Here is a 15,398-nt window from a genome sequence, read left to right on the forward strand (position 1 = left end):
AATCTCCATCTCTGGAGATATTTAAGAGTAGGTTAGATAAATGTCTATCAGGGATGGTCTAGACAGTATTTGGTCCTGCCATGAGGGCAAGGGACTGGACTCGATGACCTCTCGAGGTCCCTTCCAGTCCTAGAGTCTATGAATCTATGTGACAGGTAAACAAACTGGCCCGGCCCCTGAGCTGCGTGCCAGACGTTGCTGACCCCTGCCCTAAAGACACATTTTCTAGCTTCTAAGATGATATTGCAAACAAGGGAGAGTGAAAAGAAATAAACCTCATAGAAGCAATTGTTTGACAGTCATTTTTCAACAAAATGTTAATCTAAGGATTTCAGCTCTCTATTTTTATAGACCTCCTGGCTGCCGATGACTTATTCACCATAACAAACAGTCCTTAGTGTCTTAATTCTATTCTTTTCTTTCTTGAGTCTCATCTTCTGGGAACATTTTCGCACTAGACAATGCAACTCAAAAGTTTTCATGTGTCTCCTTGACAGATGCAAACATTATTCCCATTGTGTCCTCACTGAATGAAAAATTGAAAGTGCAGAGCTGGCCCAGGGAAGATTGACTGGATTCTAAATGAACGTTCTGATACTAATGTAAAACTAGAGGGAACAGACACCAATAATGAAGTGAAATACAAGGTTAAGTATTGGAAACCAATTAGCTAGTTCATCAGTGACAACTCTTTGATGGCCAGAACTGCTTCCAGAAAGATAAGGGTGTATTGTTTAAAAAAACAATTAAAGCTCATCTCAGATTCGCATACAATTATTTCAGATTCACATGTAAATGCAAAGGGATGGATACACTCAAAATACTAATATTATATATGTGCATCACTATAGAGTGTGAGTCTCCTCTTGCTTGCACTACTATAAATCAGGAGTAAATCCACTGATGTCCACAATGGAGCCTGACTGAAAGGATAATAAGGCCCTTCATTGATTTCAGTGGAGTTTCTCCTGATTTACACCGGTGCAGATGAGTGGAGAATCAGGCCCAGAAACCATGTGGTAGATTCTCTGTCTTGCTCTGCTCCTTTTGTGCTGTTCTGGCAGTGGAATGAGAGTAGAGACTGGCAGCAAGTCCCCTTCTGGGGATTCCTCCAGCATTGGGGCGTCCCCAAAAAGCATACTGCTGGTTGAGTTGACTCCTCATGGCACCATCCCAGCAGGCCCCAGTGCAGGGGCCAGGGAAAGGAAGTGGTGTTTTGAGGTGGCACATGTTAGACTTGCTCTCAGCCATGCACAGAGTTAGGTCTGTACAAAGAATCAGTTGGACATTTAAGGTTGCAGGCAGGATCAGCCAGTATCCATGTTGTCATCCCTGCTTGATCCTGGGGATATTTGGACAGCTATCCCAAGAGGAGTTAATGCTGCCTCGGGCTAATGTGAATCCTGTTGATTAATTGCCTGAGGCAGCATTGTCTCCTGCAGAGGCGCTGCCATGGCTGATACTATGAAGCCGTGTGGTGCTCATCCCAACAATAGCCTAGCTTCCGTTCTCTCAGAAGTCAATGGGAGCTGCACCTATTTGCACAAGGCCAGAATTTCTTCTCATGGAAGCCATATCCAAGACAATGTAACATGATTACTAAATTATTTTTTTATGAGGGGGGAGGAGAATTCATAGATTCATAGACTCTAGGACTGGAAGGGACCTCGAGAGGTCATCGAGTCCAGTCCCCTGCCCTCATGGCAGGACCAAATACTGTCTTGACCATCCCTGATAGACATTTATCTAGCCTACTCTTAAATATCTCCAGAGATGGAGATTCACGACCTCCCCTAAGAGCAAATTTATTCGCAGTGTTTAACCTACTCTGAACTAGTTAGGAATTTTTCCTGATCAACCTAAATTCTCCCTGCTTGTAGTTTTAAGCCCATTGCTTCTTGTTCTATCATTAGAGGCTAGGTGAACAAGTTTCTCCCTCTTCCTGAGACACTTTTTAGATACCATGATAAACTGCTATCATCTTTCTCTCTCGCAGTCGTCTCTGTTCCAAACTAAATGAATCCCCAATTCTTTTCAGCCCTTCTCCAAGGTCATGTTAATCAAGACGCTTAATCATTCTTGGTGCTCTTCTCTGGACCCTCTCCAATTTCTACTACATCTTTCTTGAAATGCGGTGCCCCAGATACTGGACCACAATACTCCACCTGAGGCTAACAGTGGCAGAGTAGAGCGGAAGAATGACTTCCGTGTCTTTTTAAGCAATACACCTGTAATTCATCCCAGAATACATTTGCTTTTTTTTGCACAGTATCACACTGTTGACTGCTATTGCTTGTGTGGCCTAGCGTAGTGGAGCCGCGGCGTGAGATCGGCGTGTCGGGCCGAGAGAGGTGCTCCGTGGCGGGATTGGGTCTTCGCCGAGGTCTGATGAGTGTATGTGTGGAAAGTCTGATGGGGTCCGTCTGGCATAGGGGAGCACTTTGCGACTTGTTCTTGTTTATTGAACTTCATCCGGTTACCTCTGACCGGAGTTCTTCGGCAATGTTGGTGGGCTGGCATGACGATGGGTGACTGTAGACCTGGTCCTCGTGGGCAGAGGCAGTTTGCAGGATCTTCTCTGGCTCGGCGAGTTGTTTGTGGTGGAATCATGCCGCAAACCTGAGGATAGTCGGGCTTTCTATTCTCAAAGCATTCTAGTCGTGGTTGTATGGCGAAGTGGGGTTATAATTGAAGTCGAGGCGAGTTGGAGGCCGTCGTCTCCAAAACAGTACTCCCCTGTGACCACCACTTGTATAAGAGTTGAGGGCCTTTCAGGGTAGGATGTGTGCAGTTCGCTTGAATAACTACTTTCATCTGATTACGGTATATCCAGCCAGTTATGCACCCACCTTAAGTAGCCCATCTAAATTACATTTGCCTAGTTTATCGAGTAAGATATTATGCGGAGACCATATCAGAATGCCTTAATAGAAGAGTCTAGGTGATACCACATCCAGGCCGCCTCTCCGTTATATCAAGGTCTCAGTATCCACTATCAAAGAATAGCGATCAGATTTGGTTGACACGATTGTCTTTTATAAACCATCTTGCTATGCCTTATCCAACCTTACTGACCTTCCAAGGTTTTGCAGATGATTTCTTTATTACTTGCTCGCATTATCTGTTCCCTGGCATCAGAGTGAAGGTGTTAACTAACTGGTCTGTAGTTGTCCCTGGGTTGTGGTTATTTCCCTTTTTAATGTAGATGGCACTGATAATTTGCGCTTTTCCAGTCTTCTGGAAGCCTCCCAGTCTCCATGACTTTCCATAAGATAATAGCTAGAGGCTCAGATACCTCCTCTATTAACATCCTTGAGTATCTAGGATGGCATCTCAATCAAGGCCCCGTAACCTTGCAGCATCTAACTTTCTAAGTGATTTTTAATTGCTCTTTTTATTTATCTTCTAAACCTACCCCCTTCCCATAGCATTCCTGTGTTAGAACATTCCTTCAGACTTCTCAGTGAAGTACCGAAACAAAGAGTCATAAGCATGTCTCTGACATTTCCAGTTTCCGGCTACTGTTTCTCGCCCTCCACTGAGCAGTGGCCACCCGGCTCCTTAGGTCTTCCTCTTGCTCTAATGTATGATAAAAAAGTCTTCTGTTTCCCTTATGTCCCCAAGGTAGTTTGAGCTCATTTTGTGGCCTTTGGCTTTCTAATCTTGGCCCCTGCATCCCGGGTTGTTTGGCCTATATCATCCCTTTGTAAATCTGACCCTAGTTTCGCATTTTTTATATGACGGCTTTGTTATTTTGTAGGTCCATGCCTAAGATCCTCGTGCTTACAGCCAAGGTGGTCTTTTGCCACATTTCTATCTTTCCTAACCATTCGGAATGAGTTGCTTATTGAGGCCCTTAATAGTGGTCGCGCGAGTTGAAGAATGCCAAACTCTCAGCTCAGTTGCTTGCATGTAGAAAGCACTATCAACGACGAAAACCAAAGTCATTAATTTAGTTCTTACGACAGAGGAAGGTACAGGAGAGTCTAGCTGTTGGGTGGTATCAGGGGTAGCCTTGTGTTAATCTGGATCTGTAAAAAGCAGCAAAGAATCTGTGGCAAGCCTTATAGACTACAGAGTGTTTGGAGCATGAGCTTAATCGTGGGTGAATACCCACTTCGTCAGATGCATGTAGTGGAAATTTCCAGGAGCAGGTATATATATGCAAGCAAGCTAGAGATAAGGAGATTAGTTCAATCAGGGAGGATGAGGCCCTGTTCTAGCAGTTGAGGTGTGAACTACAGAACCAGTTTCTCCTCCCTTGGTTTTCACACCTCAACTGCTAGAACAGGGCCTATTGGATCTTAAGTCCAACTCCTTAATCTCTTGGCTATTCTGGTGAGTGCAGCAAGCTTACCCCTGCAGAAGGACTTCTTGTGATGTCATCAACGAGTCCACTGCCTTGAGCACAAGACTATGGCAAGTTCATCATCCCTTATGTAGACATTAGAGCAGGAGGAAGGCACTCTTATGCCTGGCTCCATAGCTTAGGGGTTAGTTGTCTCATCTTGTGATGTAGCATTCATAAGTTCAAAGCCCACTAGGACCTGGGCAGTAGTTTCTAAGGGGACCTGTTGTCCCCCAGCAGTGAGGTGCTTCCCCTTCCAAAAGTATTTATTAATTTTGGGGAGGGGCACAACAGGACAGGGCACCAGAGGGCTTTGTTAAAGAGAAGCAGCATCCTGAATTTTTGTACCAGTTGTTCAAAGGGCAGCGGTAGCAGCAGCAGCAGCAAGGACCTACCAGAAGTGAGATTCAAACCACACAGGCTCGCACCCATTGGAACTTGAGCCCAACACCTTAACCGCTCAGCCATTCTGGTGAACAGGCAAAAGCAGCCCAACTGCTACACCCACAAAAGTCCTAGGTGTCCTACGGGGCTCTGGCTTTGGATAACTACCCAGCTCTTTGCATCTCAACGGGATTCCCAAAATACTATGCTTGCTTAGGAAGCTGTCTCTCTGCGTATGCTTGGCTAACTGTGGAGTGCCCAACCAGCAGCTTGTAGTCCAGAATGGGTGAAACTGGACCCCCTCGGTCAGAATTTGGGAAAAATCTCCAAATCCAAAGCAAAGACATAGAGTGCCACCGATTCTGTGGGGGAGTGCTCCTGCTGCTCAGAACAGCGTTCTGGGCTTGGGGGACTGCCTATGACCCAGTGGTTTGGGGGATGTAGTCCCAAGACCCCATCCCCAAGGCAACAAATTAGTTTCCTTAGGCTCACTATGGAGCCTCATTTGCTCTCCCGCAACTCAGATATTAAGCCTTCCACCATGGTTTCTGTTGGTGGGAGATATCCATTTTGGGGGCAGCCCAGTTGGAAACAATTGCAGCCTCCAAGTCAACCCATTGGATGTAATGGACCCAGTTATCCCAACCTCAACTCCGTGCTGAGTGCACTTTGCCATGCGCTGTGCGGCTGCCTGGAGCAGAGCTGTTTGGAAAAGGGAGAGAGTCTTGGGTCAAGTGTCCATTTTCCATATGTGGCAGCGAGGTGGCTGCTCTGCTCTGCACAAAACCCTGATCCAGACTCCAGGTGCATGGTGGCTCCCTTCCGGCCACACTCCGCTCCAAAAAGGGAGGGCTCTCTGCGCCCAGCCCTAGGCTGTGCAGCACCTAGTCTTGCTCCATGCCAGTGGTCTTGGAAGGTGGGGGTCCTGAGGCGGGGGGCCTAGGAAAATCATACTTCTGATTGTCTTCTGTACCAAAAAATTAAAAAGTTTGCACACAATATTATAAAATTCTCCATAATTCTGCAAAGTTTATTTGTCAAATAAATGTGGAGGCTTCAGCAAGTCTTTGGGGAGCACAGGCCACTGCTTGCAGAGAGGTAAGAAATCACTGTGTAGCTCCCCCCACCCCCAGACACGGACTTAGCGGTGAGGCTGTACTCAACCCTTACAGCACAAGGACTGGGCCTGGCTCAGAAACACCCAAGGGCCCTACCCCTCCATGCCAGGTGCACCACGTGTGCGGATACAGGCTCAGCAAGGCAGGATCCAAGTGTGCAGTGACCCATATGTGGGTGGAGAGGTTTCTGTGTGGGGCAATCTGGATGCCCAGATGCTTGCTGGGGGGTCCTGGGTGCAACTGCTATGGCACTTTGAAGGAGGAACCAGGTGAATGTGCTTGAGGCTTAGCAGACAGGCTCTGAATTTGACAGGGGATATAGCTAGGCAAGGAGGCCTGGATGTGAATAAAAATCTGCTGTCTAGAGTTCCCAGGAAAAAGAACAGCATTTAACCATAAGTGGGGGTTGAACCCATGCAGACACATGTCCGTTGGAACTTAAGTCCACTCTCTTAACCACTTGGCCATTCTGGTGAGTGCAATAGCCTACCTGCCCCCTGCAGAATGACTTCTTGGGATGCCATCAACAAACCAGCTGCCTTGAGTGCGTGACTATAACAAGTACAGCATCCCTTATGGCATTGGAGCAGGGGGGCAAGTATCTTGTTTTCTGGCTTTGTAGCTCAGGTTTAGACCATTGTTCTTATAAACAAGCAGTTATGAGTTCAATGCTCAATGGGACTGATGCAGTGGTTTTTGGCAGAGCCTGTTATCCCCCAGCAGTGAAGTGCTTGCTTTTCCTTAGGTATTTATTAATTGTTTTAAAGTGCACAGCAGGACAGAGTGTTTTGTTAAAGAAAAGCAGCAGCCACATTTTTTGTACCAATTGTTCAAAGGGTAGCAGCAGCAGCAGGGGTCCATCGGAAGTGGAGTTCAGGCTCTTGCCCATTGGCACTTGAGCCCAACACCATTCTGGTGAGCAGGCAAGAGCAGCCCGACCGCTACACTCACAAAAGTATTGGGCATGCTACGGCTCTCTGGCTTTGCATAACTACCCAGCTGACTGCGTCTCAATGGGGTCACACTTGCTCAGGAATTTGTCTCTCTGCGTGTACCTGGCTAGCTGCGGAGTGCCTGGCTAGTGGTTTGGAGTCTAGGGGAGGTGAAATTGGCCCCCCTCAGTCAGAATTTGGGAGAAATCTCCAAATCCAAAGCAAAGATGTAGAATGCTGCTGATCCTATTGAAGAGTGTTTCTGCTCCTGCTGCTCATAGCAGCATTCTGGGCTGGGTGACTGCCTATGACCCAGTGCTTGGGAGAATGGGGCCCTGGGACCCCACAGCGCCAAGGGCCACAGATTAGCCTCCAGAGGCCGACTATGGAGCCTCCCTTGGTCTTCCACAGCTTGACTATTAAGCCTTCCTCCGTGACTTCTCTTGGCAGGGAACAGCATCCCCAGTGGCATGTGATTTGGGAGACAACCTATCTGGAAAAATGCTGCCACCATCTGATGTGTAAGGCAATGCCAGAAGCTTGTGGTAGAGAGCTTGCACTTCTGCAGAGCTCGAGGGGCAAAAGGAGAAACTCCTCCAATAAGAAGGGCTCACTGCAGCTGCTTGGTGCCGTGTGTGGTGGTGCAGCACCTTGCCTTGCTGTAGCTAGACATTGATGGGGAAAGAAGGCATCCTACCTCTGGGGTTAGTGTGTTGGCTTCATAAAGTTTTCCTTGTGAGTACAAATCTCACAGAGGTTTGGGTGGGTGTTACTTAGAGGGATGTGTGTGGAGAGTGCAGATAGTCTGTAGTTTAGCTCTGCCATTTAAACCTCTGTCCTATAAAACACTGCCCACAGCCTTGTTTCTTCCTGTGTCATAGGACAGCTACAAATATCCTTCTGTGGAGAAAGAAATAACACTGCCATTCCTTAGACCTTTCTGGAGAGGATTGCAGTGTTCCTCTATGAAAGGATATTGAGATCTCTAAGGAGGATTAATGGGATTTCCCTGTGCACATAAACCAACTCCTCTGTATGGTTCCCTCTTCCTAACTTTACATGGGAATGAAAATTAGATAACAATCCCATTAGTGTAATTGGAAAGGAATTCATACAGTTACCTGAGTTTCATTTCCTTTCAGTGGGCTTGCCCATTCTCCACTACCAGAATTGACTTGACTGTGGTTGAGAATCAAAGAGGTCCTGACTCATGGTATACCTAGACCTCCTGGTCACATGTCCCCATCCTCCTCCGACATAAGATCATTATAAATGACCATACTTGGGACACCAATGGTCCATCTAGCCCAGTATCCTGACTTCCATCAGTAGCCAATGCCAGGTGCTTCAGAGGGATTGAATGGAACAGATTATCATCAACTGATCCATCTCCTGTCAGCCATTGTCACCTTCTGGCAAACAGGAGACTAGGGACACTTCAGAACATGGTTTTGCATCCATGCCCATTCCTGGCTAATAACCATTCATGGACCTATCTTTCATGAACGTATCCACTTCCCCCCACTTCACTGTTTACACCAGAAACCTGTGACTTGGGCTCCTGAGAGGTATCCACACAGGTGGCGATGTCCCTGCCATTTACGCATGTAGCTAGTTGCAAAGTGGCAGGTCTGCAGCTCGGTACCAGATCAGCTGTTGGCCTTCCTGGCCTTCTGGTCTGCCTGCCGCAATTCCTTGCTTTTACACAGTACTGCTGCTCTTCCCTGTCTTATCCAGAGCTGGTGCTAGCCCACTGGGAGCCCTAAGCAGGAATATTCCCTGCCACGCACAAGCACCCAATACTAAGGCAGTAGTGCTCTTACAATAGAAAAGCAAATAGAGAGCCCCAAGCTGCTCGGCGGCCTGAGCAAGTGCTTAGTCTACTTATGCCTATCACTGTCTCTGGCCTTATTGCTGCTCTGGCATCCCCCGTATAATATGCTCATAGATGTCCACATTTCTATAGCTAGTCTATTGCTGTACTTGCTTAACCTCTTCTTCCCACATGCCCAGGAGATCCAATATCTCACATCTACTCTAAGCCGGAGCAGGTCTGGAGTGTATATGCAGCATGGTCAGCAGGGCAGTTGCACACTGCAATGGAGAGCTGCTAGGTGCGCTCCTCCCACAGGAGAATCAGGTTTTAAAGGGGTGGGTGGTGTCCATGACCCCTAGAAAGTGAAGTTCACAATTTCGGTCACAATTTTTACCAGAGCCATCCGTACTGGGCATTATGGGGCAACTGCTGGAGTATTGTTAGTGCAAATATAGACACCACTTTACCTACATTGACCCAACTTGAACTCAACACATCGACCGTGGCTCAATGTCATTGAGGGAAGTTGTGTTACTGTGTCGGTGTAATGGAGAGCTTATGTCGCTGGAGACAAATTTAAGTGTAACAACACACACAATGAGGTTGATGCAAGGTGGCTTACGTCAACCCAACTTTGTAATGTAGACCAGGCCCAAGTCTCGGCAACTCTCAGATTAAACTCCTGAGATTGTTCAAGATACACCCCACCTTTGTTCAGAGCTGGGCCTAAAGTCACAAGATAAAGTCCTAAGTAGGTTGCTAGGGAAGATAAAGGATCTAATTCTAGCCCATTTTACTCCTGTTGTGCAGTATTTGCTCCGTAAGTAGCCTCACAAGTAAAGATGACAGAATTAGACCCCAACTTTTTGATTTACTGCTATAGGACTTAAAGGGTTTAGTCAATCTCAAGCAACCACAGTAGCCTCTCAGTTGTCTAAACTTTCTAAACTATTACAGTACACTAGTCAATAGATTTTTTTTACCTCCCCTTCCTAACCACATAAGCTGCACAAGGTGAACAAATGTCATTGAATTAATATTTATTTTGCAACATAAAAGAGCCCAGCACTATCCACAAATAGCCTAATTAATTGGGATTAATTTCATGTGTAAAGTTTGTATCTGCAGGTGTTTATGGAGTAATACATCAAAGAGGCTTCACTTCTGTACAAAATCAATGCTAAAATAACCTTGATTACTGTCGCTGTTGATGTCCCATATACCACTAATCAGTCATGGTTTGCAGTGAACATTATTATGAACAAATATTATTTGTTCTCTTATTGGCATTTTTCAAGAGCCAGTGGTAATATTCACTGCAGTTCGCTAAGAGAAGGTGTTCACCCTTGGGAAATTGTACAGGCTGCCTGGGAACATGTGGAACTGGTCAAAGAGGAAAATTACTTAAGCTGGAAAATAGAAAATAAAGGGAATTACATGAAAATGGAAGTAGCAGATTTTTTTTCTCCCCTGGATTTAGAACTGGAAAGTACATTTTAAGCAATGTCAGTTTTCCTGAAGAAATGCTTTACAACTGAGGAGCGCATTCTCTGGAGATGGTTAGGTCTGAAATACCTGACCTGTGAGGTACCTAAACCTAATACCATCAAACAAAACCTCTGACTCACCTGTAATAAAGCTCTCCATCCATTTCTGTGATCGCTGCTTTTATTCAGAGTGAGTAAACGCCGGCCAGACTGGTCAAGTTGTCTCATGACTCTTTCTTCTTCATTTTTAATGTTGGTACTTAATGGATTTTAGAGCCCAATCCTGCTGCCATCAATGCCAATGCCATTCCCATTAACTCCAGTGCTCAGGCTCTGTCTTAACACCCATTGAAACCAATGGGAATGATCTCATTGGTGTCAATGGGCATTGGAACTTACCTGCAGATACTATTAAACTATAGTGTGACTTCAGGCATAGCTCAGATCAAGAGGTACCCCAGGAGGAGCATGAGGAGGCATTGTACTTCAGAGACAATTCCTTCCCATTCCTCCTTACTCCTGGGAGCTAATCTGGCCAGAGAGTAACAGGAGCAGAGACAAGGCTGCACCCATTCACCATCCATTCACTGCCCCTCCCCACCCACTCTTTGAGCATATACTTCTGGGAGGAAATAAACAGGCGAGTAACACACTTTACTCCTATACTCCTGGACTCAGGATGCAGCAATGTTGCAAGAGGCAGGTTCTGACTCCCTTGTGCACATGCAGAGCCTAAGCACAGTCTAGCCTTTCACTGATTTGAAATAAATTCAAAATCTTTCTTCTTCACAGGATCCTTCCCCCAGGAAGCAAAAATGATAAGAACTGGAGTCACCCCCAAAGCAAAGCACTGACCTATAAAGATGGAGTCTTTAAAATACAGCACCATTCTTCTCCTAAATAAATATTTTCAGCTGACCAAGATTTGGAGAGGAGCAATCTGTGGTGAGAAAGAATGAGTGTACTGTGGGAAGCCTCTTCATTCCAATTTCTTGTAATCTTTCCCATCTCTCAGGCAAGATCAAGACGGTAAAAGTTCAGCTCTGATCCAATGTATTGTTTCAAAAAAAATGAAAAATGTTAACTGGTCATGACAAGGTGACATATCAACAGATCTGTGGCTGCCTATGCTGCACAGTCATCAACTAAACTGCACAGTATTCAAACTTGTGGACTTCTGACTTGAACATGGGACTAAGGTACAATTTCATCTTTGATGTATCTCCATTAAAGCTATTGTTTAGCTGTAAGGTCAGCCCCCCAAACACTTACTATTTCAGCTAAAGCACAAACACTTTTAGTTTAGAAAAGTCTTACTAGCAATCTCTTTTAGAAATGATATCCCATGTCAAGCTTATTAAAATTAGTTATAGTTATCTTTCTATTGTGATATGGTTCTGCCGCACTGCTGGCTGTAAAAATATTGTCAAGTAGTTGAATTACCATAACTATAACAAGATGAGGTGCTAAAGGCGGCTGCTATATATATATGTCAACATCTTCAAAGTTGGGTACCTAAAATTTGTCACCTATCTCATGTTTAGACACCTAAATAATCAATCTGATTTTCAGAGGTGCTTAGTACATAACCTCCACTGAAGCAAAATATAAATTTTATGGCAACATTTTCCAAACAGAAGCACTTAGAGACATACAGTTGCCTATCTGCATCTTTAAGAATCTGTATACCTTTAAAAATCTAGATCTGAGGCCAGATCCAGAAATCAAGGGATATTAGGAGTTTAAATAGTTTTATTGTTCTGGATCTAAGTGAATTAGAAGTGGTGCTGTGTGAATAACAGGATTTTCAGTTTATTGATAATAATTAGAAATTAAAGGAAACTGTGAAACAAAAAGTCATTTCAAACTGAAAAATTGAAACATTTTTGTTTTTAAAAAGTTGAAATTAAGCTTTTCAATTTTTTCAGATTTTCTTTTTGTTCCCCTCCACCCCCAAAAATGTTCAGCAAAGCTAACACAAATTCACTAAATGTTTGCATTGTTCTCCAGAAGAAAAAAAGGTTTGGCAGAAACTGCACAAAGGAGCCTAAATCTCATTGAAAGTCAATGGTACATAGGTGACTTGGAAACATTTACTCTTAGTGCTTAACTATAGTTTTCAAGGACCTGATCCAAAAATCAACGGGCTTCTTCCCATTAAATTTAAAGGAGCTTTGAATCAGGCCCTAGGTTTGTAAAGTTGGCCTGAGGGGCTAAGTCTTTATTCAGGCTGCCATGAACCAATACATCTTATACTCTTACTGACTACACCTGCTGAGCAGTGGAGTATAATACAAATAAAGTAAGCTGAGAGTTTGCTGCCATCAGAGAAGCATCTTTGTTCCCCTCTTTCTACTTCATATTTCTCTGTTTCAGTGAGTTTTAGTTTAACCGTTGAATGGAGCTACCTATTCTTGGATTGTACAGTATTTGGAGGGAATTGTTTCTCTGTTGCGCATGGGAATAAGTGCAGTCTGAGATCCATCGGCGAATACACAAACATACATGCATATGCAAACATACTTTATCCCATCACTCTCAGACCTGAATTACAGCCACATTCCTTTGAGCTATTGAACTCCCATTGAAGCTTAATGAACAGATGGAGGAGTCATTGTTAGGCAACTGAGATGCTCCCTTCCGTACACCTCTAATCCTATGACCCTGCAATGAGATGCACACACATTGACAGATCTACTTATATGGAGCCCCACTTGCTTCAATGGCCCACTGAGTGAGTGGAATGCAAAGATCCATCCATGCTCATCTGGTTGCAAATTTGAGTCATAAGTGTGCTGCTTCTAGAATGTGAGTGGAGAGAAAGCTAGACCAGAAATTGAATCATATCCTGTAATCAGGGCTTAAATTCTCATACAGTATTTCCTGGAGCCTTTCAATGCCCTCCTGCCCCCGCATTCAAGCCTTGGGATTCAGCTGTGGGATAGGTGGTCTCGGGGCTCCAGCCCTGTGGGAGGCACTGGGGCTTGGGGCTTCAGCCCCATGGCAGGCACCAGGGCTTGGACAGTTCCAGCTGAATTTAAGCCCTGCCTGTACTGTGGATTAGCAACCACCACCATTTTAGCTGGAAACCCAGATAACTCAATTAGGGGCCTCTAGTACTGACCGTTTGAGTTGCCACAACTTGAAATAAAACTCTTTACCTGGGGCTGTATCTGACTTGTATCCTCTCCAGATCTGCTCAGAAAGGGCCCTGTAACACACACTCAACAGTGAGTTACAGGCATATATCACATGACTGAAGCAGTGGGTTCCATAAGGACTAAAAGATCAGGCCAGTAGTTTGATATAACCTTTCACTCCAGTACAGTCCATGTCTGGAGACTCTTCTGAAGCTTCATCTGCTAGTGTTTCTCCTTTGGGATTGTTTGGCACACATATATGAGTGGAAAGTCAGTGAAACATCTTCATTTCTAGATATAGAACCATGGGGATTAGGAGATCTCCTGCTGCTTGGATATCTTTTTACAATGGAGTAAACAAAAGTCTTTACTATTATCATGGCTATGTAGAACCACAAAGATCTTTTAAATTCCAGTTGCATAGAAGTAAAAGGATCATATTGTTTTAAAGAGTAGATTTCTTGTTTATAAGTGTTTATATTTAACAAAGATTAGTACTAGTAGGACATTAAAATATATTATGAAAGATTTACATGTTTATCAATCCCATGGCAAAGGTAATTTATATCCCTGAGTAAAAATAATAAGAAATTCCTTTTCTGCAGAATAAGGGTTCATAATGAGACCATCTACTTCTTTCTCCCTCGCTGAAGCAATTTAGATGTATCAATTATTTGTTTTCCAGAAAGTGCTGTATAAGAATCAAGGAAGAGATGTTATCCCAGTGTTATAGACCGAGATTTACTGAAAAGTATCTGTGCTCATACTACTAGATGATAAGAGAGAGAGAGAAATTCTTAACTATCATAAACTAGCATAGCTGTGTTGACTTCAATAGAGCTACTTTGATATACACTAGAGGAGAACCTGTGGCTGGTTTTCCAAAAGGTATTTAGGTACCTAAAGATGCAGGACACCTAATGGGATTTCAAAAGTACCTAGGAACCAAATAACAACAATAACAACACACATGGATGGTGGAGGTCCATAATGCTGAGTGTCCACACAGTACAGATTTATTCCAGGTGTCTAAAAGCCACACTAAATTATTACTGATCTCGTCAACCAGGTTAATCATGGATGACCACGTGACCACCACCAGTCCATGACCACAGTCCTGATCTTGAGTCCAATCTTCAATGAGATACGTGAGAGGACTTTGTCTCTGAGGCAGGTAACATAATCAAATGAGGCCAGCCAGTGGTGGCCAATAATGACTTCAGTCCCCTCAAGGACAGTTCTTGATGACACATCCCTATTACAGATAAAGTCATGCCATCTTATACTCAGTAATAGCTGCTGGCAACACATATAAAATGTGTCCAGACTCCTGATGTCTTGCTTAAGCAACATTCATATTTCAGATTCATTTGAAAGCATCAGAAGTATGCAAGTTTGATAAATCCACGCTTTTGCACAGTTTCATCTTCTTTTAGCTACAGACTCTATAGAGGTCCTTCATGGCCGTGGCTGCTTTAACCAGTTCTACCTAGGATGTCTGTCTGTCTGCAACCATTTGATGACAGTTTACTGCCTAGATAAAGTCATCTACCAATTCCATGGTTTGTCTGGAAGCACAGATGTCTTGTATCAACTGCATCGACACTCTGGATCTTTGGTTTTGCCCAAGAATCCCTTAGCCCAATGGCAGCTACCTCAGATTAGAAGCTCTCTAATGTATCTTTGAGATCGTTTGTGTCCTGACCAAAGAGGATGACATCATCCTCCAGGTCAGTAAAAGAGGTTAAACCAACAGTTGTACCAATATTTGTGGAGATATTTTCAAAGAGACAATCCACTGCACAGCAGAACAGTACTGGGACCAGGAGACATTCCTGCTTCACCTAACTCCTATTGATTTCTATCTAACCTGCTTCAATGCTTTTGAAAATCTCAGTAGGCATCTATCTGCATCTTTAGATGTCTAAATATCTTTGAAAGTCTGCCTCTATGTGACTTACCCAAAGTCACACCAGAAGTTTCAGGAGATTCCAAAATGACCCATGTGTCCTGAGTCCCAGTCTGGTGCCTTAACCATGACATTATCCTTCCTCCCAGATATGAGTGATAAACCTGGCTCTAAAATAAGAAGAACATAAAAACATAAGAATGACAATACTGGGTCAGACCAGTGATCCATCTACTCCAATATCCTGTCTTCTGATAGGGGCCA

This window comes from Chelonoidis abingdonii, chromosome 6 (genome assembly GCF_003597395.2).
Source record: "Chelonoidis abingdonii isolate Lonesome George chromosome 6, CheloAbing_2.0, whole genome shotgun sequence".
Taxonomy (NCBI): Eukaryota; Metazoa; Chordata; order Testudines; family Testudinidae; genus Chelonoidis; species Chelonoidis abingdonii.